The sequence below is a fragment of the Corvus brachyrhynchos genome, unplaced genomic scaffold (genome assembly GCF_000691975.1).
Source record: "Corvus brachyrhynchos isolate BGI_N302 unplaced genomic scaffold, ASM69197v1 scaffold346, whole genome shotgun sequence".
In the NCBI taxonomy this organism is placed as follows: domain Eukaryota; kingdom Metazoa; phylum Chordata; class Aves; order Passeriformes; family Corvidae; genus Corvus; species Corvus brachyrhynchos.
The window spans coordinates 1,704,322-1,726,026 of record NW_008238644.1 but is presented as its reverse complement, the minus strand read 5'-3'; the positions used below and the strand labels follow the sequence as shown (position 1 = coordinate 1,726,026).

Here is a 21,705-nt window from a genome sequence, read left to right as displayed (position 1 = left end):
CTGCTGCCTAACGAGCTCCTGGGCTTTAATCAACAGCCTTGGAGGCTTATTTTTCTTCCCTGAATAACAACCCAAGTGGAACAACATTTTTGTTATTGAACTTCCAAAGAAAGTTAGCAACCCAAAGTGAGTCCAAGATGGAAAACTGCTATGACGGAAGCCTTCTGTCTTGGGGGCCTGTAAACAGTGAGCTACAAACCACTGGTTGTTTTCTGGTTCATGTAAAAACTAAACTTAAAAAAAATCCAAAACAGCAACACTTTTTTATATACATGCTGACTGACCCATGCCTACAAAAACAGCAATAGACCATTTTTGCCTCATTTTCTAAGAGGTCAAAAGCTCAATGGATGTGAAGGATTAGCAAGAAAGTCTTCCTCAGATATGCATGAAACACACCGAAGATGTGAAAAAGAGGTCGGGCCTGAACAAGCCATTTGATTTCAGGTGAGAGGACAATACATTACCATCCCTTCTCTTTTCCCACCTTCATTTCCTAAGGCATCGCTGAATTTTCATCAGTCTACGATCTACATCTCTACAAATTATATCCCTCTGTTACCTATGGAAGGCCCATCACTTGCATATATACTCAGTATAAACTAATGTTGTTGAATACACAAAAGTCAAAAAAATTTCAAAGCTCAAAGCCAAAGCAACAGATTTTTTTCCCCCTCATTGGTTAAACAAAACCAATATTTCTGAGAAACATGTCTGAATACATAAAAGCAGATGGTTTTTCAGTAAGGAAATGCCATTTTTACAAAGTAATTTTTAAGAGATTTGTACAGGTTGTTTCTTTAAATTCATGCTTTCTGGCCAAGTTTGACAAATTCCTTGATGTGGTCATTTTTCAACTGTATGTTTATTGAATGTAGAGGTCAATGGTTAGAGGGATGAATAACCTTGATCAGGTTTCACTGCTGTCAAATAGCACAGTAGATGGAGTTTCTAAATTCCTGTGATTATCCAAGAACTGCAGCTCAAATTAATTCTTCCTCCTCCACCACAAAAAAAAAAAAAAAAAAAAGAAGAAAAGGGAAAAATAAGGGGGAAAAGAAAGGAGGGGGAGGTTGAAAAGCAATTTTTTTATTTTTAAAACTCATGATTTTCTGTGGAGAAAAGGGGAATTGAGGAAATGAGAACAGCTCTGGGTTTTTTTTATTATTTTTTTATTATGAGATTGGAAATGCTGAGTCACTTCTGTTCTATATATCTGTGGCAGCAAGCAGAACACATGCTTATGAATTTCACAAGGAAGACACTAGGAGTTTTATACTGACAGATGCTGAAGCACCTCATTTTACTCATGTTAGTCCTGAAATTGGAAAGGGACAAGTTGTGACAGAAATGCTGGCTACAGGCATCTGATCTTCCATCCAGAGAGAATCTAGTCACAAAGGTTTGGTATGGTCCCAAAGCTAATAACCATTTGACAAGAATCAAAGCTTCTTAATTTAGGCTTGGTACCAAGTTCACTTGGCTTGATTTTATCTGGTCCTGGTCAGAAAACACCATGCAGCACTGTTTTATGTGAATTTATAAGGCTGGCTCTCACCTAGCCTGAACATCTCTGCACTGAGCTAATTTTCATGGCACACCAGAGTCTGTCTGATTACTTACTGGAAACATGCAGGAACTGGAAAAGTGCTACTGGTTGAGCAAAGCAAAGGATCGAGCAATTTTAAGTACAAAACAGCACTGCTCTGTCAGATGCCTGCAAATCACACCAAAATATAGTCCAGTCATTTTCTGGACATGTACATGACCTACTTTCCTCTTAAACGCATAAGCAGCCTGAGTTCTGGCATGAGCTTTGAATCTCAAAAACTATTCCAAGCATTTTAAAATATTAGAGCCTTTTATAGGATGTTCTCCATAGGAGCTCCTTAACTCTGATACTTCTGCAGTAATGTTTTAGACTCTTAGTCAGATGTTTGGTCTGGTAGTGTGGACAAGACACCTGTACTGGTCTCTGTGAAAGGATGGTGCTTGTGCCACTTGCTACTCTTTTTTATTATTATTTCTTCTCTTTATTTTCAATATTTTTCATTTTCAATAGCATTTTAGCATTTTTCCAGGAAGGCAGAAGCCATTACCAAGATAGGAATTTCTCAGTGTATTTCTAACTATTATGTAGATTCTCTGAAAATACACAGTTCTTTGATCTAACTCAAGCTAGTCAAAGAGATAAGAGAAACAGATTGATACTGAGCTGTTCTGAAGCTTGGGGAAAATGAAACAGATATAAATCAAAGAACAAACATTGTCCTCTGTGATTCTGGCTTCTTCTGCAGGGGCCTCTCTCATGCTTTATCACCAAAATGCATGTTTGAGGTATATGCTCTACACTTACTTGACATTTTCTAATTAAATACAATTGGTAAAAATAGCAGTAAGTACTGAGCAATAATATAACTATATCTGTCTACTGAACAGCACTTGATTGCTCATTCCTCCTCACCTCATCACCTCATTCCCCCCTCACCAGGGGAGTTCTTAGAGGCGCCTGGGTCACAAGGCCATGAGACTGATCCCGATACTGAAATTATAAAACTGTGATTAAAAAAATATAAAGCAAATAATTGAAAAGAAAACATCCTTAGTTTATTCACTTCTGAATAAAATGCATAATAGATTTGGAGCTTATTTGGAATGCTAAAATGGAAGTCGTAACTCCATGTATGATGATACTCAGGCACTCAGTTCTCTGTCCTAGTGTACCAAGGGAACCAAGAGTGGACATTGGCAAAATTAGTTTGAAAATTCTTCTGTCATAATAAAGATGTCCAAAGACAATATTGTAATAGGCATGTCAAATAAAGGCATCTAAATAACTTAAGCTAGGGTCTGCTAAACTAGGAAAAGGATTAGATATTGTCATCTGTGCCAGGAAAGGACTAGACCTGACAATGACCATGGCTCTTCAGTCTTATTTTATCCTTTGGAAGAATCATCCAGCCACAAGAAGGAAAAGTAACAGCTGGAACAAACCAGCCATAAGAAAGTAAAACTCTATGGATAAGACACTGTAAAAACCACCTCTAGAAGAAACATCATCATATTTCATAAGTTTTCATGAATATTCAGTACAGCAAGAAATTTAGTAAGGAATTACTCGGTGGTGCTCTGGGAATAGCAGAAATAGTTCTGTAAGTATTCCAGGAGAAGAACAATTTGGCATGCATTATGTAAAAGAAACTTCAAGTAAGTTTTTAGTCTGAAAGTATTGGCAGACTTCCAAGGATCAAATATTTGGGTAAAACTCTGTGCCTAGGGACTGATCAAGGGTATACTTTTAATGATAAAATCTGACCATTGTGAAGACTAATTACTATATGCTAAAAAAATATAGAAATGCAAGTACTGCCAGGCTGTGAATAAAGAAGTTATAGATTTGTCTGCTTATGCAAAGGACAATTATTCTTACATTTCTGGACATTAAGTCAGGAAAAATATTGGTATATAGTTGCAAGGAGATAAAATAAGAACTGTGATGCAGGCTGTATAATTATAATGCTTCTTGACACATATAACTACACTTCATTTTGAGAGCTGTTAGTGGCAGAGTTGGCATCATGATGAAAGCAGTGTTCTTCTTAGAGAGTCTGGCTTTCTAGTTTATAAGAAAGACTACAATGGTATTAAGACACACATCTTAATGAGAAAAGGAAAAGATTTCTGCCATTATGCCATAAATACAGCATCATCACTTTTAACCTCCAAGAGCTTCTAGTAAATCAGTTAATGGTTGCCTTTTTAGGAAATAATGAGGCAAATACAATTATAAGGACTTTTCCAGCTAAAATGATCCTGGTACCCAAAGTGCACAAATTCTCCCTTTTTTCTTTTAAAAAAGAAACAAAAAATACCCAAAACCAAACCAACCAAAAAAAAAAACAAACCAAAACCAAAAAAAACCCAAACAAACAAGCAAACAACCAAAAAAAACCAACCAACCAAAAAAAAAAAAAACCACACAAAAAAAGGGGCATAATATTTGACTCACTCTAGAATATAAATGATTTCATCCTGCTGCTCTTCAGTTCTCAGTAGTTATAAAAATAATACTACATTCATACTAAATCTTGAAATTATCTGTACTGGAAAGAATCAAGGTCCAGGCAAAGCAGTCTCAATAAATCATCCCTGATCAATCCCTGACAGGCTTCTCTGACAGTGTACACCGAGCAGACCTTAACAGAAAGATTATCCAACTGGGGATCCTTCCATACATGGAAAAAGAGATGGAACTGGACCCCTTGAAAAGAATCAAGCCTGGCATATGTGATAGTCATGAAAGGTCACAGGACAAACAACACAATTAAATCAGACATGAAGTTGAATTATACATGAGATTAAAGTAATCTTGATGTTATAATAAGAACTGCTGTGCAGTGTCAGGCCAAAGGGCCAAACAGCTGTGAGAGTTGCCAATAGGGCATGTCCAGGGAAGAGCATGCCAATGACAATGTCTTTGATGTATGGGCATGATTACTGTATGTCTGAGCAGCTGATTGCTTGTGGAGCTAAAAAAATATTATTTGGTATAGGACTATGCCTTTCCTAAGGTTAAAACAGGCATGTAGCATGCCCCAAGCCCTCCAATTCCTGCCTCTCTCTCATGCTTTGTAAATACAGACCCAACTAAAATGCAACCTGCAGGTGAATGACCTGATCTGTCACGCTGTGTTTGTGGCATACTGCACTGCAATAGGGCACCTGTAGTGAGGACACCCCAGACAGGTGGATATTACAAACTCCTGGTGGGGAGGAGCGTGCATTAGTCCACAGGTGAGCCCAGGTACTGTTGGCCACCGTGTCTCCACAGGGGAATGGCTGGACATTTTTTGTCCTTTTTGGTGACAAAGTGCTAGAATTCATATGAGCAAAACTGACAAGGTTGAGGTCAAAGCTTTGTCTTTAAAGGAACTCACGATTATTTTCTATTTTGAGGACTTTCATTTATATTTTTCTATTTCTTTTACCTTGGTTTGTAGTGTAGTGGAATATTACCGCAGGCCTGGTTCCTACGGTATATCACCGTGTCCCGCAGCCATAGGGAAGAGGAGGAGAGAAGATCCAGCAGGCAGGAATTGTGCAGCAAAATTGATTTATTTAATTATTTTACAAACTCTTTTATAGACTTTTTTCTTCATAGTCTAATTGGACAAAGGATCAGCCACCCCTTGGGGGTGACTGGCCAAAATCCTAAAACATCCATTGTCAAAATATTTTTCCACTATACCATAAACAAGACTTTTCAAGGTTGCAGGTGTTTGGTTGTTTACATAACTCTGCTACCTCTTCTCCATGAGAGAAAAGTCTCTCATGGGCTTAGAAAATTAGCAAGAAAATCCTTGCTAGCAGCATTTTTGTATCTACAATGGAACACAGCATATCGGAGTCAGGTATAAATAGGGTGTGTCAGCCCTTTAAAATCTGGCAGCTTTGACAACTAGGAAGAGCATTTTGAATTACAATTCCACAGATTTGCAACACCACCAAAAAAAACCGAAAAAGAATGTCAATAATGTAGGTATTTAGTACTCAAGAGGGCAGATGGCAGAAATCAGCTGTGTTCTGATACAGTGGCAGCATAAGAGACCAGCTCCTCTTTCTAGCAAAAATCTATATCATAGGCAAGGTAGAAAACCATGGTAACTTTGATCAAACACATGATAGATTAATTTTTGGTTTTTTAATATCTTTTGTATATATCAAGATTTATCACAAACCATTTCTCAGTGCTGGCAAAGAATGCGAGAACCACTCTGTGTTTTGTGGGTCTGGACTCAGAAAGAGGATTGAGATTCTATTGGAATGAAATACATTGATGTCTTAATCCAAAATATCTTTTTATTTTGAAAATATCCTTCCTTTTCAGTTAACTTGTCCCCTTATGGTTTTGCTTTTCAAATAGCAAGGACAACTATATTTTAAGTGAAACCCTTTGGTCTTGGTTTCTCATCAAATTACATGACATTTAGGCGTGCTTGGTAGACAAATATCTGCTATTTTTATAGTTCTGTTGAGACAGTGAGGTCCAAAATTAGGCCAAAGTATATTGCTTGTAGAAGTAATAGTTACTATGTTTCCCATGAAGGTTTATGCCTAAATAAACTACATTTAATGATAAATTAACATGCAAATTAACATATGTCTTAGCTATTGGGCTATCACAGTAGTTCTCTCATAGCCATAAGTATTGATAAAGAAAACTGTGAGACATTAAAAAAAAATCAGAGTAGAGAAAAAAAGAATGTCAGTCCTTAAAGTAAACTGTGCTTCCCTAATATAATGCCTTACTCATGGGGCATTTATAATCAAAGAATAACAATGCCGAAGAAAATTACTACATATGTGAATATCTGATGTTGAAAAGAAAACTGATTGATAAGAACAATATTGAGACTTAAAATCACCTAATCACAATCAGTAACTTTTAGTCTGTAATCTGCCTGCACTACCAAATGCAGATGAAAAAAAGTCAGAATTGCACTAGTTCATTCACTGGAACATGCACCTGAGAATCAGAACACAATGGCAAGAGCTTCAGGGCACATTTCTTTAAATATTAAATAGATGAAAATTAGCATACCAGAAGTCCAGACAGGGTGGTATTATGCTCCACAAGAACTGAACATTTGAACTTTTTGTGACAGAGTGGTTTGCTTTCAGATGTGTGAAAAGTTTTTCCTCTACCAGCAAGTATTCTCCTCTGAAATAATTTCTAATGCTTCACTGGTGGTAGAAGGTCAACTACTCACACTGGGGAACCAGAGAACTGTAGCTTGTCCCTTCAACCTTTTCCCCAAAGTTTTTGGTCACACCAGAATCTTCTCTAACTACTTTTCCCCATCCTGGAATACATATGTAACAATACTTACCTGCCTTCTGAAGCTATTTCCCAAGTTGAAAATATTGAGATATGACACTTATGAGTGACATCAACAGAAATACAGTTAAAAATTATTTTTATTGTACTAGTAAATGTACACATTTCAAATCCAATCATTTAATTCAAAATATAAAACCTATGGATGCCTACATGAAGTTCTTTTAACTTCTTTCTGCTGAGAATTACAAATGTGGCACACAGACCATGTCAACATCACCTTTTTATTCTAGACAGAGCTTTTTAAGCAAGCTGCCTCAGAGGCTGAAGGACATTGAGCTCAGTGTGGGCAACAGAGCTTCCTAAATGCCAGGAGATGCTGTGAGGTAGAACCAACAGTGAGGTAGCAAGACACATCTGTGTCCACTTTGGTCACACTGAACAGCCCGAGTAGTCACAGATAACTTGCAACTGCTACCCCTCTGAGCATCAGATTTGTCCACTTCATCATTAAAAAGAAAAAATTAAACCCAGGAGTAAATTGTAAAGTGTGTGGGATTGGTGACAGCCAGAAACAGCTTGTTTAAGGACCAAAAATTAGTGCATTGTCTGTGGCACTTTCTGGAAGAAATATTCATAGTTGTCAATCACTTCTGATTGTCATAATGACCTGAATGTATTTGAGCTTGGAAACTAAAACATTTAAGCAAATCAGGAATGGAAGTGCTATTCAAAGTAGTAAAACACCATGAATAATGTTTGCTTTGCAAACTTCATCACCTTCAGAGAAGGCAAAAAAGGAATCAGAGATACACAAATTGATTTTATGATCATTATTTAATGCAGAAAGACATGAGGGTCCTTTGAAGCGGAATGTTATTCTAATCAAGCTATTATTAGCTGTTTTCATCCTAAATCAATTTCCTCCTTAAGGCTTTAGCTGAAATCAGTGAGGTAATAAATGTCAGACCTGTAAATTCAACATGAGAGAAAGTTCATAAGCATTTGTTCCTTAAAAAGATTTATTACAAACTCTGGCATTTTTTCCCTGAAAGCCTGATGATGGACATGCCAAGGTTCATAGCTGTACCTGACAGGGGTGGACAATGTAAAACATAAGAAACAGTGCTCTTGTAGATGAAAGGCAAAGAGCCAAACTTAACCTCTTGGAAAATAATTACAGCTCATGTACAAAGACAGCCCCAATTTACATTGTTATCATATTAAAAGGTTGGTAAAACTACTGAATGATATCCACTTTCCCCAGGGAAAGAAAGCACAGCAGATTGACAGGTCCTGGATTCTAACAGAAGCCTCCAGAGCAATGTGACAACCCAGACAGGCACAGGCAACCTTCACACTCAGTGTACAATAATTTCTCTTGCGGTAAATCAGAATAATTTGGAGGTTTTGCTTACTAAAAAAAAAAAAAAACAAACCCAAAAACAAAAACAAAAACAAACAAACAAACAAACAAACAAAAAAAAACGCCAACCAACCAAAACCCACTTACTATGGACCAGGATAAACATTTTTTACCTAACTGAAATTGATCATGTGAATAGGCACCAGTATGCAGAACAGAACCTATGGCAGGTCCCCACTAACACTTTTATAATCTGCAGGCACAGTTTGAAATTACCTTGTTTATAACCATAGCTGCCTATCTAGCAGAAGACTTTAGAGTTCTGCTGGTTTCCCTGGCAACTATTAGTAATGCAAGAAAGATACAACATAGAAAAAAATTACATTTTACCCAATCCTGTTTCCAGTAACTGCTAATTCGCCTTCATATCAAAGGGAATTTTACAAAAGAATTTTTCCTCCCATGTCAAGAGTGGCAAGAGTAACAGATAACACAAAACTTTGCCACAGTAAAGGCCATTTCATACCTCTTTAACCATCACATCTGATTCTGCCTAGACCAGTACAAAACAAATGTTAACCTTTTCAAGAAGTTTTCTGCTTTCCATCTGTGTAGGTAAGCACTGTTGTTTTCCTAGGGAGATCAAGGAAGGGAGGTTAAGCAAAATGCAGATACTTCTCTGTGTTCAGCACTTAACCTTTTTGTCACCATCCTCCTCTCCTGCTCTGGACCACATGGCACTTCAGCAGTGGGGAGCAAAAAGCACACTCCACAAGAGGCACTTCAGCTTAATTCAGCAGGTTTTTTGAGGCACTTCAGCTTAATTCAGAAGGACTGAGGTGGTGACTTCTCTGTTTATTCTTCCTCATTATTATTCTAACATCAGCTGAACTTAGTTTCTGCAGAAGTGTCACACTGATATCTTCTTTTCCCCCAGTGCTGGTTCTCACAGCCTGCCTTGGCTGCTTGTACAGATTCACCTTTTCAACAAGGATGTCACACTCAAAAGGGAAATGACTGCTGGGATATGAAATCTGTGTGGGTTTATCCTCTGTTTGGCAGAGTCAGCACTTACATGGACAAGTAATACTTGGCCACATCGAAAAGCTTTCACCAGAACTCAGAAAGGAGCAGAATACCTTGAAACTTACAGATGAAAGGAAACATTATGTGACAATCACAGCTGTGAAAAGCAGGGCAAATCTGCCCCCCCCAAAAAAAAAATAAAAATCAGGGATTGGTAGAGAGTAGGAGGAAAGAGTTAAAGACAACAAAGAAAGTGAAGATTAAGTGAATCTCCAGCATGAAATGCATTTTCAGACCTCTACTGACAGATCTGGAGGGGGGAAAATAGTATTTATATTTCTGAAAGACTGTGTTTACAGCAAGATGAAGGGGACAGAACATGGAACCAAAGTGCACTTTAAAATAGGGAACAAAGGTAACAATAACATATGAAATTCATTAGGTTTTTATAGAAATTATTTACACTCTCTATATAATTTTTCATCTATAAGTTAAATACTTACATTTCAATAGTCCCTCTATATCTTCAAAAACATTTTCATATTTTTACAGAATACATGGACAATTCTAAAATCATTTTTCAGAGAATAAAAACCAAATGAAGGCTCTAGCCTGTTTAAAACCCTGAGTCTTCACCCACAGGTTTTTCTGTCTGTGCAAGCCCATCCCATTAACATAATTTTAACTCCAGACTAATTGAGTCAAGCCAAATGTAGTCGACAATAGCAGAGTACACCTACTCTTTCTAGGCATTTCTAGTGAATCGGATGCACGAAGCCCGGAATATTATTAGCAATCTTTAATAAAATGCATCAAGGAAAACTGTGTGGCTTAGTGATACCCCAGAGCAGTTACAGTTTACAACATGTAAGTCCAGAAAGTGCATAAAATTACTTCATGAACACAGAGGGGATGAAAACAGAAGTGGGAAGAAGCAAATTGTACCAAACTGACCTTCCGGGTACCAAGTCCAGTGACAACCAGATCCTGAAGGCACGTGTGCCACTCTCGGGAAAGACATTTGTTTTGTCTTCACTTTTAACTTACAATCTGCAGTTATCCTCATAGATCTGCAGCGCAGGCCGGTGCAGAAAGGTCTGAACCAGCTACAAAGAGGCAAGCCCTGTTTGCTGCAGGATAAATGCAGGAGTGAGGTGCTAATTAGCACAGCCAGCACAAACAAAGTGCTTCCAGCTGCTGCCCCGCTGTTGGACACCCCTCTGTGCCAGGTAGAACCAACCCCCCAGCTGTTTGACTCTTCACCCAGCACCAAACTATGCTATAGGAGCCTGTGCTATGTAGAACTTCTTAAGAGACATTGTGCTGTTTGTCATTTTTCACAAAATGATCCATCACTGGCAACCAAGGGCCCACTAAACACTCTCATCTTTCACCTTCCTATTCTTGAAAGAATGTGTGGCATAAATGTTCATTGATAAAGCAGCCTTGAAACATAATCTGAGTTGCTGAAAGCCAAATGAAGGAAGTAACCAGGGGTTATACAAAACCATCAATAATTCAACCCAGAGAATTTGAACATTTGTGTATGAATCTGTATTGGAACTCCTGTAAATACAGCCCTTTACAGAAGGAGCATAGTGTAAATTCCCAGCACATATTTTGGATTTTTGCTGGTGTGAAAATACTGTTCAATAGCTTCAGTAACTCAGCTGTCATCTCAGAGACACAGTCAGTCTTGTATCACTGGGGAGCACACACAGAAGATGAGACAGCCATCCATTACTCCTTCCTCTAACTAGATTCTCCAGTTTTAAACAAGGGTTGTGGACAACTGCCTCATGAAAATATATTTAGGGTTATTCCCACCATCTTAACCCAACAAGCAAAAAAGACTGTTCCAACGATCAGACTGGATTCGATCTTTAGCTCTCACTAAGAAGTGCTGCCCTCTTAATAGAAGTAATTTGCAGGTCAAAAGCGATGACAAGTGCACTTTTGTGGCCTTTAACTGTACAACAAGCTTGGATTTCTGACTACACCCATTCAGATGTCCAACAGACAAGCTCCATTTAAAAGTAATTGTGGTTAAAAACGGGACTAAACCGCAGAAATTTGCTCAGCATTTTGGTATTATCCACATAATTTCCCTATGCCAATGGTATCCAAGAGTGGGAGAATCCCCATTTTGATGAGCTGAGATAACTAACTCAAGCTCTCTGATGAATTTTCATTCAATGACAATGCTTCTGCAGTCTGATCTCCACATGTGCCTCTCTTCTTTGGCAGTTGTGGCTTATGCAGAGAACTCACAGAGCAGAACCAAGGATTTACACATCAATTCCTCAACCACCCTCCTCTGCTCCTGAAAGTGCACACAGAGAAGGGCAGTTCAGTCTTCCTCCCTCCTTTTCTTTGGGAAAACACACATATTTCTTTCTGTTGCCATAGATACATCATGCTTATTAAAATAAGACACAGCAATTTTAATTAGCCTCACTAGGTCATAAAATGAGATAATTATTTAGGTTGGAAAACAACTTGAGGTCGAGTCCAAATGCAAAATGGAACAGGCTGGAAAAGACAGTATAGATATAAACCCAAACACAGCTCTAGTTAAAAAGACAGAGCTCCCCAGATCCTGGGGTACACTATAGAGACCTCCGACTCCAGAGCCAAAACCAGTCTAATTGTGTTTCCCTCCCTTTGAGAGACAGTTTTTGGAAACAAAGAACATTTCCACTTTGCTATTTGAAAAGTTCTTACCGAAAATGGTTCCAAGCAAAGGCTAAAATTCTGTGACAGTGGTCAAATAGTTCAGGAGAAAACATCATCAAGCTATTGAAGCTTTCAAAAGATCCCTAAGGGAGAGAAAAAACAGTACTGGGTTATGGATATTGCAGAAGACACATTTTTGTAAAATAATGGAAATATTAGCCTTACAAACTACCGAGTCTGTGGGATAAAGAACCCATACAGGGAAATTCAGTCAGCAACATTTTTGTTCAATTCTTGTAATCATTTTTGCAAGAAAAAACACCTTCCTTGAACTTTTCCTTTACTTTTAGTGATAAAAAAGACACTTCAGGACTGCAGCTTTAGTTATTATTATTATTATTATTCATAATAATAACAGTTGTGATGATACTTAGATCAGACCAGCAATTTTTGAAGGATAAAAAAAGTTAAATCTTGGTAAAAATTATTTCCAACAATGATTTTACCCCTGGAAAAAAAATGATGTCAGGCATTTAGATCAATTTAAGTAATTTTATTTCTCCTAGTAACAGGAAGTGCTTCAATGAATTTAACTTTGTTAAGTGGAGACAAGCCTTGTTTTGAATGTTATTCAATGCATCTGGAAGACGACTAATAAAAAAAAAAAGAGGAAAAAAAAGAGGCATTTACTAATGCCCTAGAAATTGCTCATCCTCTTGAACTAAAAATACTGAGTATATTGAGACTGTTGAAGATTTAAAAGAAATTGCTCACAGAACAGGAAGAAAACTGGAACTGCCAGATTATGTTAAAGAGTGTCCCCAAGGCAGGACAGCAGGAGTACAGCAGAAAGCACAGAGAGGCACACCAGGCACTAACAGAAGCAGGTATATAATGACTAATGCTCGTCAAAAACCTTTCATTCTCAGTACATTCCTGACCCAAAAGCTTTTCTCCTGGGGGTCCCTGGAGTTGGAATGATTCAGCCTTTGCTTGATGAATGAATTTAAATATGGGCAATTTCCTCTTAATAAGTGCATCTGGCAATGCATTGACATTCCAGAAATGATTTTTTTAAATCGTCCTGTAAAAATCAGCAGAATTACAAGCCAAGATGTGGGGAGGGAAGGGTTAATTCTGGTTGTTAATTTTGGTGCCTGGGAGTCAGAATTCCTATATGGTCATGGGAGGAATGGTCCAGAGCATCTAGGCTATGGGCTTACAGTTCCTGCCATTCCCAATGCAGGATGTGTGAGATAGAAGGCTGCTTTCACTCTGTGTCAGTGCCCCGGCAGGATGTCTGTGCTTTCCTTGGCTGGGGAGTGCATGAGAGTGTGTGTGCGTGTGTGTGTGTGTGTGTGTGTGTGTGTGTGAAAACACCAGTGACCTCAGCACTTGGGAGTTTACATCAAATAATGCCTCTCTAACTTCTGCAGTGAAGAAGCTCTTAAGGCAGTAGCAAACAAAACCAAATTGGGTTTGACAGGAGGTACTGAGATAGCGTAAAGCTGTTTCTGTAAATCTTTGAATAGTGCCTGAATTCAGTGGCTCTCCCAGTCCTAACTCCAATTCTGACCTAAGTGGGTAGAAGGCTTGTGCATGCCCAGGAAGACCAGACAGAAACATCAGGTCTGGCAGTATTGTGGGGTGCCCTTGTCACACACCAGAGACTGCAGCAAAGGCAGGTTAGGTAAAATGCCCGAAGTCAAGGAGAGTGGGACATAAAATGGGAGCTGAACTGGGGATAAACACACACCCATTCACTTGTTAGAAGATAACTTCCTTATGTTCCCTGTCTTTAGCTTTACTTGGTTAATGGTATTGTTTTCCAACACTAATCTCTCTTACTCCTTTAACCAAGCCTTTAACAAGGCTTCATTTAAAATAGAAGATTCTGTTTTGCTCTGAGAGACACAGGTCCACTAGTAGAAGCAGGAGAAATAAAAGTCACAGCAGACATAATAAGAAATCACGTGTCAACTCTGCAGGGTAGTGTTGTTATCCCAATTTCACTAGGGAAGGAAGGAAGCAGTAAGAACAGCATTTAACAGGTAAAGTACAGTCTTCAGAATGGCTACAGTGAGAAAGAGCAGTGCAATTACCATCAAGTAAAATGACTTGGTAAATGAAGATACAAAATTCTTAACAAGTAAGTTTCACACAAATTACATTGTAAAGGACATATCAAGGTGCCGACTTTGGCATTACAGTTGAAAACAAAACAAGCAAAATTTTTCTTTTAGGCCTCAAAACCAAAGCAATTAGCATAAGAGCTATCACAGCATATGTCATAACTGAGTTAATTCTTTAAATGAGATCTACCACAACACAGAAATACAGTCAGTCGAATGTAAAAATCAACACCTACAGGAACCTGCAAGAGTCATCTGCAATAGGAAAGAAACACATAAATAAAAAGAAAAAAAAAAATACTCTCAGTGGCCAAGTTTTCCTGAGACCATACCACATATAGTACATCAATTCATCAACTTGCAGATTATGTACCAACTTTAATGTTTCATTCTTTACAAGAGGAGATAAATTTCAGCAGCCTCACGTAGTGGTGCATTTTTACCCAGAAGCAAGAATGCAACACAGATGTCCTGTAAGTGTTATTTTATTATCCAGTCAAATATTTTAGATGTGTTTGAGGTAAAAAATATCCATGAAATTTATTTATGAAGTCCTGTCATAAGAACTATTTTTTTTTCCATTAAAAGCCTACTCAGGAACATCTTGTGCCCTAATGCAGCACTGCCTCTATGGGCTTATTGCATTAACTCAAGTCACTGTTGTAATAAGCATTTAGTTTAGCCTCTATAAATTCTGACACTAACTTAGACTGTAAAGAATTTTTCCATATTAAAATAGAAAATCTACTATTAATCACAAGATTATGCAAAATCATATTAATGGAAATATTTCTAAGTTTAGCAAGTGAATCATCAATGGAAATTGCATTAACTGAGATGCATATCATATCCAGACTGCTTCAGATTTGCTCTTAAATTTAATATTTTCTTACTAAAATTACTGTTTTAAATACTTACAAATAACAGATTACGGAGAAGCATAAATTTGGGCACTGTTATTCTTAAGACACACCTTGTTTTCTGTGTGTTATAAAAGTGTTTCCAGTAAAGTGTTTTGCACAATATTAATTAAAATACAAACCAGAACTCTTTCCTCTTAACAGAGCTCCTTTAAGAGAGTAGATTCAAATGTATGAGACATAACTTTCACCTATGAAAGAACAATGATCCTCATGAATAAGTACCTACAAATTTTCACACAAACCAATTTCTGAGATACAGGCTACTGGAGGCATGGGTTATACAGTGAACATACAGCATTTATCACCAAAAATATAACTATTGTCAGCAGACCAAACAGTAACTACACAGTAATTTATAATAAAAGGACATATTTACTAATGAAATGCCAAAATGCATTAACCTCTATCAAAAACCAGAAGAGTATAAGTCTTAAAGCTTGTTAAAATCAGATGCTCTGATATTATTTTTTTTTTCAAACAGATCTACAATTTGATGTTCTATTGTTAGAGGAAAGAGAACAAGAAAATTGACTTTTTTTTTTTTTACTTTGATGATGCAAAAAGATAACCCTGGATTGTAATTCAGAGGTTCACTTGAAAAGGTTTCTTTTTCATTTGTATCAGTTTTCTTTTATTATATTTTTTTTCTTGGAGGTAATATCAAGCTATAATTTGTTCTTGCACACACTTTGATAAAAAGAGGGGGAAAAAAAGCCCCAAAACCAGAAACAACTCCACTGGTAAGATCAGCTAAGGTTGCTTTGGGGAAAAGCAAGATTATCACATTTCTGCCTAGAATTTCACTCAGTGTATGTAAATATACAAACCAGCCATCCCTCATTTCACACAGATGGATCAAAACACAGCAGACTTCTATTGAATGAGTTATAAATTTTACCTAGACATGTTGATCCCACATGTCCCTGGAGTTTCTGGACATCTATCTAATCCCAAAACCATGCAGCCCTCCTACTGCACTTCAGCCACCTCATGCAGAATGGATGAACCCTCTCTGTCCCACTAGAAGTTTTCTCTTTCAGTCTTCTCCTCCTTTCTCTTCTATCACTTCTCTGGACCTATTCCAATATTAGCTCTTTTTTGAAGCTGTATAACTTGATTAAAGTACTAGCAGCCTCTTTAAGACAAATACCGATATATTCCCATTTCACCAGGAAACACCTTCCTTAGCCTATGCCAAAATTACATGTAGTGTTCCAAGGACGAAACCACACTGACAACTGTGGACATTCTGTCATCAAAGTTTTCTTGTTGATCTTCTGAACCATTGACAACCTCTAGAAGAAATAGCCATGACTTTCCCATGTAATATGACGCTGGTACATTACTGAATTTTCATATCATTCCTCACTCTGTTCTTCCAAGTTATACAGGACTTTTTACAAAACAGTGGTTCTTCCTCTACACGATTTCCATCTTTGTGCTCACTACAGCTTTAATACTTTATACTTTGTGCTACAGTTCTCCAAAGAAAATACCAAACACTTTTGACCTCATGAAAAATTCTTCAAAAATTTCACTAATAATTCTATTAGCTTTCAAGTAAATGAGATTTAAATTCTCCCTCACACATTATCCCAGGTTAATAGGTTGAAATTATGTTCTGTACTACTTGCAGTTTTAATTACATGATTCATCACTGGCATCAATACTTGTGTTCTGCATTACTGAATCCATTTTCTACTTTTGCAACAGAGGCTGGACTCACCTTTGGAAATAAAAATAAAATAAAATAAAATAAAATAAAATAAAATAAAATAAAATACCCAGTAATAAAAGAGCTAATATATCTGAACGAGGAGGGGGGAGAAACAAAAAAAAAGAGAACAATTAAATGAGACTTAAACAATCAGAAGAACAATATTATTACCACATATCTTTGCAAAGATGATATACCTAGCAGGAAACTAAGTCAGTTCTGTATTCTTCTTCATGACTTCACATTACAGTCCCAAGATCATAATATACCTAAGATTTATTCCAGTTGCAGTTTTTATCTTAATTGTCACCCTCTAAAATATTTCAGGTGTGGATTTATTTCATCTTGTCAAGGTGCTGTGTCCTGACAGTGCCTTTCAGGCTCAATACAGGATTTACTTCATTGCAGTGCCTCTGACAGGCCTGTGACAGGCAGCACTCCCAGAATTACTGATGGGCTGCTTTGCCATTGCAGTGCCCAGTTCCTGACTGATGGCAAGACCTGAATTCTGCATTTTTGTCTCCAATGAATTATAATCCAGTTTGAGGATAAGACATTGAATTTCTATGCCAGTTTCAATGACACCAAATGTCTTCCAGGTTATGACGTCACCTATATAACTAAAATTGTGTTTTCTGTTCTCCCTGCCCCATTTCTAGCACACATATACACCAAGTAGTGCTAACAGCATAAGTTATGATTTTTCAATAAAAAAGACCAAAGCAGGTCAAAGTAAAAGATTTTAGTTCCACAAAAATAAAAGCTTCATTTTTCTTAAAAACCAGGTAATTGTTCATTATTTAAATCACTGATAAAACAATGTCAGTTTCCTACAGCCCTTGAAAACCAATACACTCAGATACAACTAGATTATCTAAAAGTCCATGTTTCTTTCTAACCACTGAGGAAATTAAGTTATGGGGAAGTTATTGACTCCTGAGACAAATACCTGAGACTGTAATTTCTTCCTATGAGTCACTCTTGGAGTAGAATTCTGTGGTGTCAACCTGGCACACAAAGTCAGAGGTAAGACTGAGCATGAACACACTTTTTTCCAGGCTAAACACTAAGAAATAATTTAGCAACTCTATGTTTCTGAGACATGAAATAAGTAGGGTCAGACCTACAAATGTATAATGTAGATGCCAATCTTCAAATTCGATGGAAACAAGAAACCTAAACCATGTGCATCTGTCCTTACCCTTCAAAGACAAGGTGTTTGACAACAACAGCAAATGAAAACCAAACACAGCTAATAAAAGTTCCAGATATGTAGTGCCAGCAGTTTCAAATGGTGAAGAGGGAAATCATTTATCCAGCACAGTTTGACTTTAGACATGCCCTTCAAATACTGAAAATACAAAAGCAAACTAAATCGGAATATCTTCCTACACTGCATGAGTTATAAGGTCAATATTGGAACTGCAGGGGGAAATCTGGCCAGTGTTCTGCAGAGGGTCAGACTACAAGATTACAATGGTCCCTTCTGATTTTCATATCTAGCAAGGTATGAATAATTTAAATAACTTTCCAGGACAAACAGAGAAACTGGAGTTTAAAAGCTGAGCAGGCAAAAAAATTTTTATCGTCTTGCCCACCAACTGAGTTTAAGTAATATTTGCAAATATCTGAAAAAAAAATTGTATTCAAACAGTAAATAACAGTTTTCACATCTTTGCCATGGTCACTATAGCTGGTTTTGGTGTTTCAATCTACTTACTACAGAGATTCAATCAAGAATAGAGCTGCATGGAAACCTGACTAAAACAGGAAATTCCCCTTGGCTGAAGATTTTTATTCTGTTTGCAAATGAACACAGTAAAATTAACTGTGAAATGGCTTATTTGGTAATTGACTTAGAGATTCTTGGCCCTAAGAACATGAAGCCGTGGTTACACATCCACTTTAATCTGGCATTAGCCCAGGATGTTGCTGAAGAGGAGCATCCATCCAGACATCCAGACCAGCTTCCCTTTCCTGTTCCATGAGAGGACTGGTGTGGCTCACCAAGTGACTGCACAAGTGCTGGTGTGAGCACAACAGAGCCAGGGAGATCCTGTAGCCATGGCAATTGGAAGACAGGACTGAATTTAGGTCAGATTTAAGTAATGCCATGATCATGGTCTGAGTGTCTACCAGCTCAGTTGACTGAGGAGCCCAAGGTGATGGCTCAAAGAACAGGAATATTTACTTTCTCACTTGTATTAACTCTTATTCCCCAACTGGAGCAGTGGATGTAGTGACCTAAAAAGGTCATTACTTTTGTACTTGTGACCCAAAGATTTATTCAGTTTAGCAATTCCTTCATTACAATTCACACTGCGTCATTGCAGAGACCCAGAAAGCAAGCTGCTGAATACAAACATTTGAATTAAAGAAAAAAAATCAAACTCTGTCAATAAAGCCTTTATATGAACACATAAAGAGAAAACAAACGCTCCTGTCTTCATTCTCCAAAGGAACTCTGACTTGTGTGTTGTATGTTAGGAATTCTATCAAATGACATGGGTTTTTAACTATGTTCATATCATAATAAAAAGAATAATGTCCTCTGTGGGGGAACAAAGACTTTTTAAAAAGCAGTGCATTTTGACAGGGAAAGCTTGAAAGATAGTGCATAAAACAGTAAAGATTAAGATAACTTTCTCCTCTCAGCCTTTAAAGGACATAAAAAAAGTGAAATAGCTTTCTCAGGATCCAATTTGGATCTAAGTTATTGATTATTACTATATAAAAGAATGTAATGGAAGACCTCCAGGATCTTCATAAAGCATTTAAAGTCTCTTAAACTACAAAACTGAGAAACATCTGGCAAAACAGGAGAACTGCACCAATGTGTTCATCAGATCTTTAGTTGGTTTTTTATATTCTTGTGTCCCATCTCACTAAGAAGCTGTGAAACTCTACAGTTGCTATTCCTTCTTTCAGAACATTTCTGGAAAGGCAGAGAGGCATCGTCCCTGATCTAAAAAGGCTTTCAGTTTACTATCACTGTTTGCATGACCAAAATACTTATCAGTATAGGCCATGCAATCAGTACTTGACCACTGTACCAGTTGTTGTATAGATGGCAGAAAGCATGGTCTTGATATTTGTTGCTGCCTGTTCTGAGCTTCCCCTCCCCCTCCAAGACACTTGCCTCTGCCATGCGCTCAGAACCCCTTTGTTCCAAGAGGGCAAAACCAAATGTAACTCAAACTCTTTAACAGCAGTGTCTGATTGGCCGGTCACCCCGGGGCCCCCCCCAGCCCGCCCCTTTCCCCTTCTCCCAATAAAACAAAAGACCAAGGCGGGCCCCGCACCCTCTGGCTTGGCAACTCTTTCTGCGAACAACTCTTGTCTGTTCCTTTTTGCTCTTCTTGTCTGTTCCTTTTTGAAAGCTTCTGACTGCAGGAAATTAGGCAAGTCAAGAGCTGTATTTCTCCCTCTTTGCTTCTGCTAGGGGTATTTGCTTTGCAGCTGATACAGGTATCGATTTTAGACCTACTAAAATGCTGGATTGCCCATGCTACCTCTCTAGGTTGCTTGAGGCTTTCTAAGGCATTGAACTACAAGTGCTAGCCGGTAAAAAGCTGAAAAGATACCTCCCTCATTTGGCACCCAACGTGGGATATTGCACCAAATCTCCAGAATGTCTTATTTTCACAGTATTTTTATGTCTCCATGAGCTCCTCTAGACCGCTCTACTCCATGTTTGCCAGGTTATTTATCATTCAGTGATCAAATAAAACTGGGTACTGATCCCCACGGCCTTGATTTTTCACAAAATTTATTTTGACACCCATACACAGAGTAAACATTATCTGGATAACTAAATATAAATAAAAGTCCCCTTTTGGTCCACAAATATAACTTAAAGAACTTTATGTCTAAAGGGAATCAGCACTATTTCCTCAGCTTCTGAGACATAAAAATGTAGCCATGAATCTGCCAGTTTAAAGCCAGAATACTGCTTGCTCTCTTTCATTTATTTCTATTTATAGTTGTTAATTTTTAAAGAGATCAAAACAGCAAGAGGACAGAACAGTCAATCCTGTCACATTCAGAGGAAAAACACATTAGTCACCTCCTGAAGTGTGGCTCCTTATTCCAGCTCTCCTATGGCTTATTTAGCAAAGTCAGTGCTCTGCTTTCTCTCTCTGGCCCAGGTGCTGTGCATCCCACTCCATCTCAGCTAACCATGCTCATGCTTCAGCTTGCCAGAGGGAAGCAATGAGGAATACTCTCCCCAGTTCCGCAGAAACTCGGCCTTCTGAGCCACACACTGACTTCCTAATTCTTACTGTTACAGCTAGGGATTCATTTTCCCTCTGAACATAAACACACATAGGAATTACCATGGACTTTCTATCCCAGAAATGTGGCAAATACTGCATAAAAATGCTACAATAAACACCATAATCTCTCCCATCCTGCAAAGTGTTGATAGGTGGGATAGGAGATGATTTTGGACCTGTTTCAGCAATGGTGTAGACATTGTAGAACCCTTTATTAATGTTCCCTAAACCCTTCTTTGCTTTCATGACAGAACGCACTTCATTTAAAAATCTGTTTTAAGGAGTTTTTATGGGAAGGACTGAGTTCATTCCTCCAGACCTGACAGTGTGTAAAGCCTGATGGACTTCCTTCACGGAAGCAGGTTTACTTTCATGAGGAAAGTTTTAGAAACAGATTTTTTTGAGCCTCATTTTTGTCTTTCAAGTTCAAGAGTTCCACATGAACCCACTAATGCTTTTAGCTAATTATTCAGATTTTTATAATTCAGGAAACATTATGTTCAATAAAGGCACTTAAAAGACTGGAATTCCCAGACAGCATCTTCTAATGATCTGTAATGGGTCTTTTTTTCAGCACTTTCCCCCTTTACATTTTTAATAATTATGAGTCTGGTTTTGATAAAAAAGGAGCTGTCCTAGAGGTTTGATATCCTAGATATGTTATCTTTGTAATGACACAGTATCTATTCCTCCCTTCCCTCTCCAGTGACTCTTCCACATGTTATCAGGTCTGCCCACCTGTCTTTCCCT

General features: G+C 37.8%; 1 long non-coding RNA gene across 1 annotated transcript in view; it reads right to left on the bottom strand.

The window, feature by feature from the left end:
- Nucleotides 1-21,705, bottom strand: part of LOC108447473 — a 399,010-nt gene that overhangs the window by 273,647 nt on the left and 103,658 nt on the right. The window contains exon 3 of the long non-coding RNA XR_001863064.1: nt 11,955-12,049. This is a non-coding gene — a long non-coding RNA (uncharacterized LOC108447473). The remainder of the gene's footprint in view (nt 1-11,954; nt 12,050-21,705) is intronic.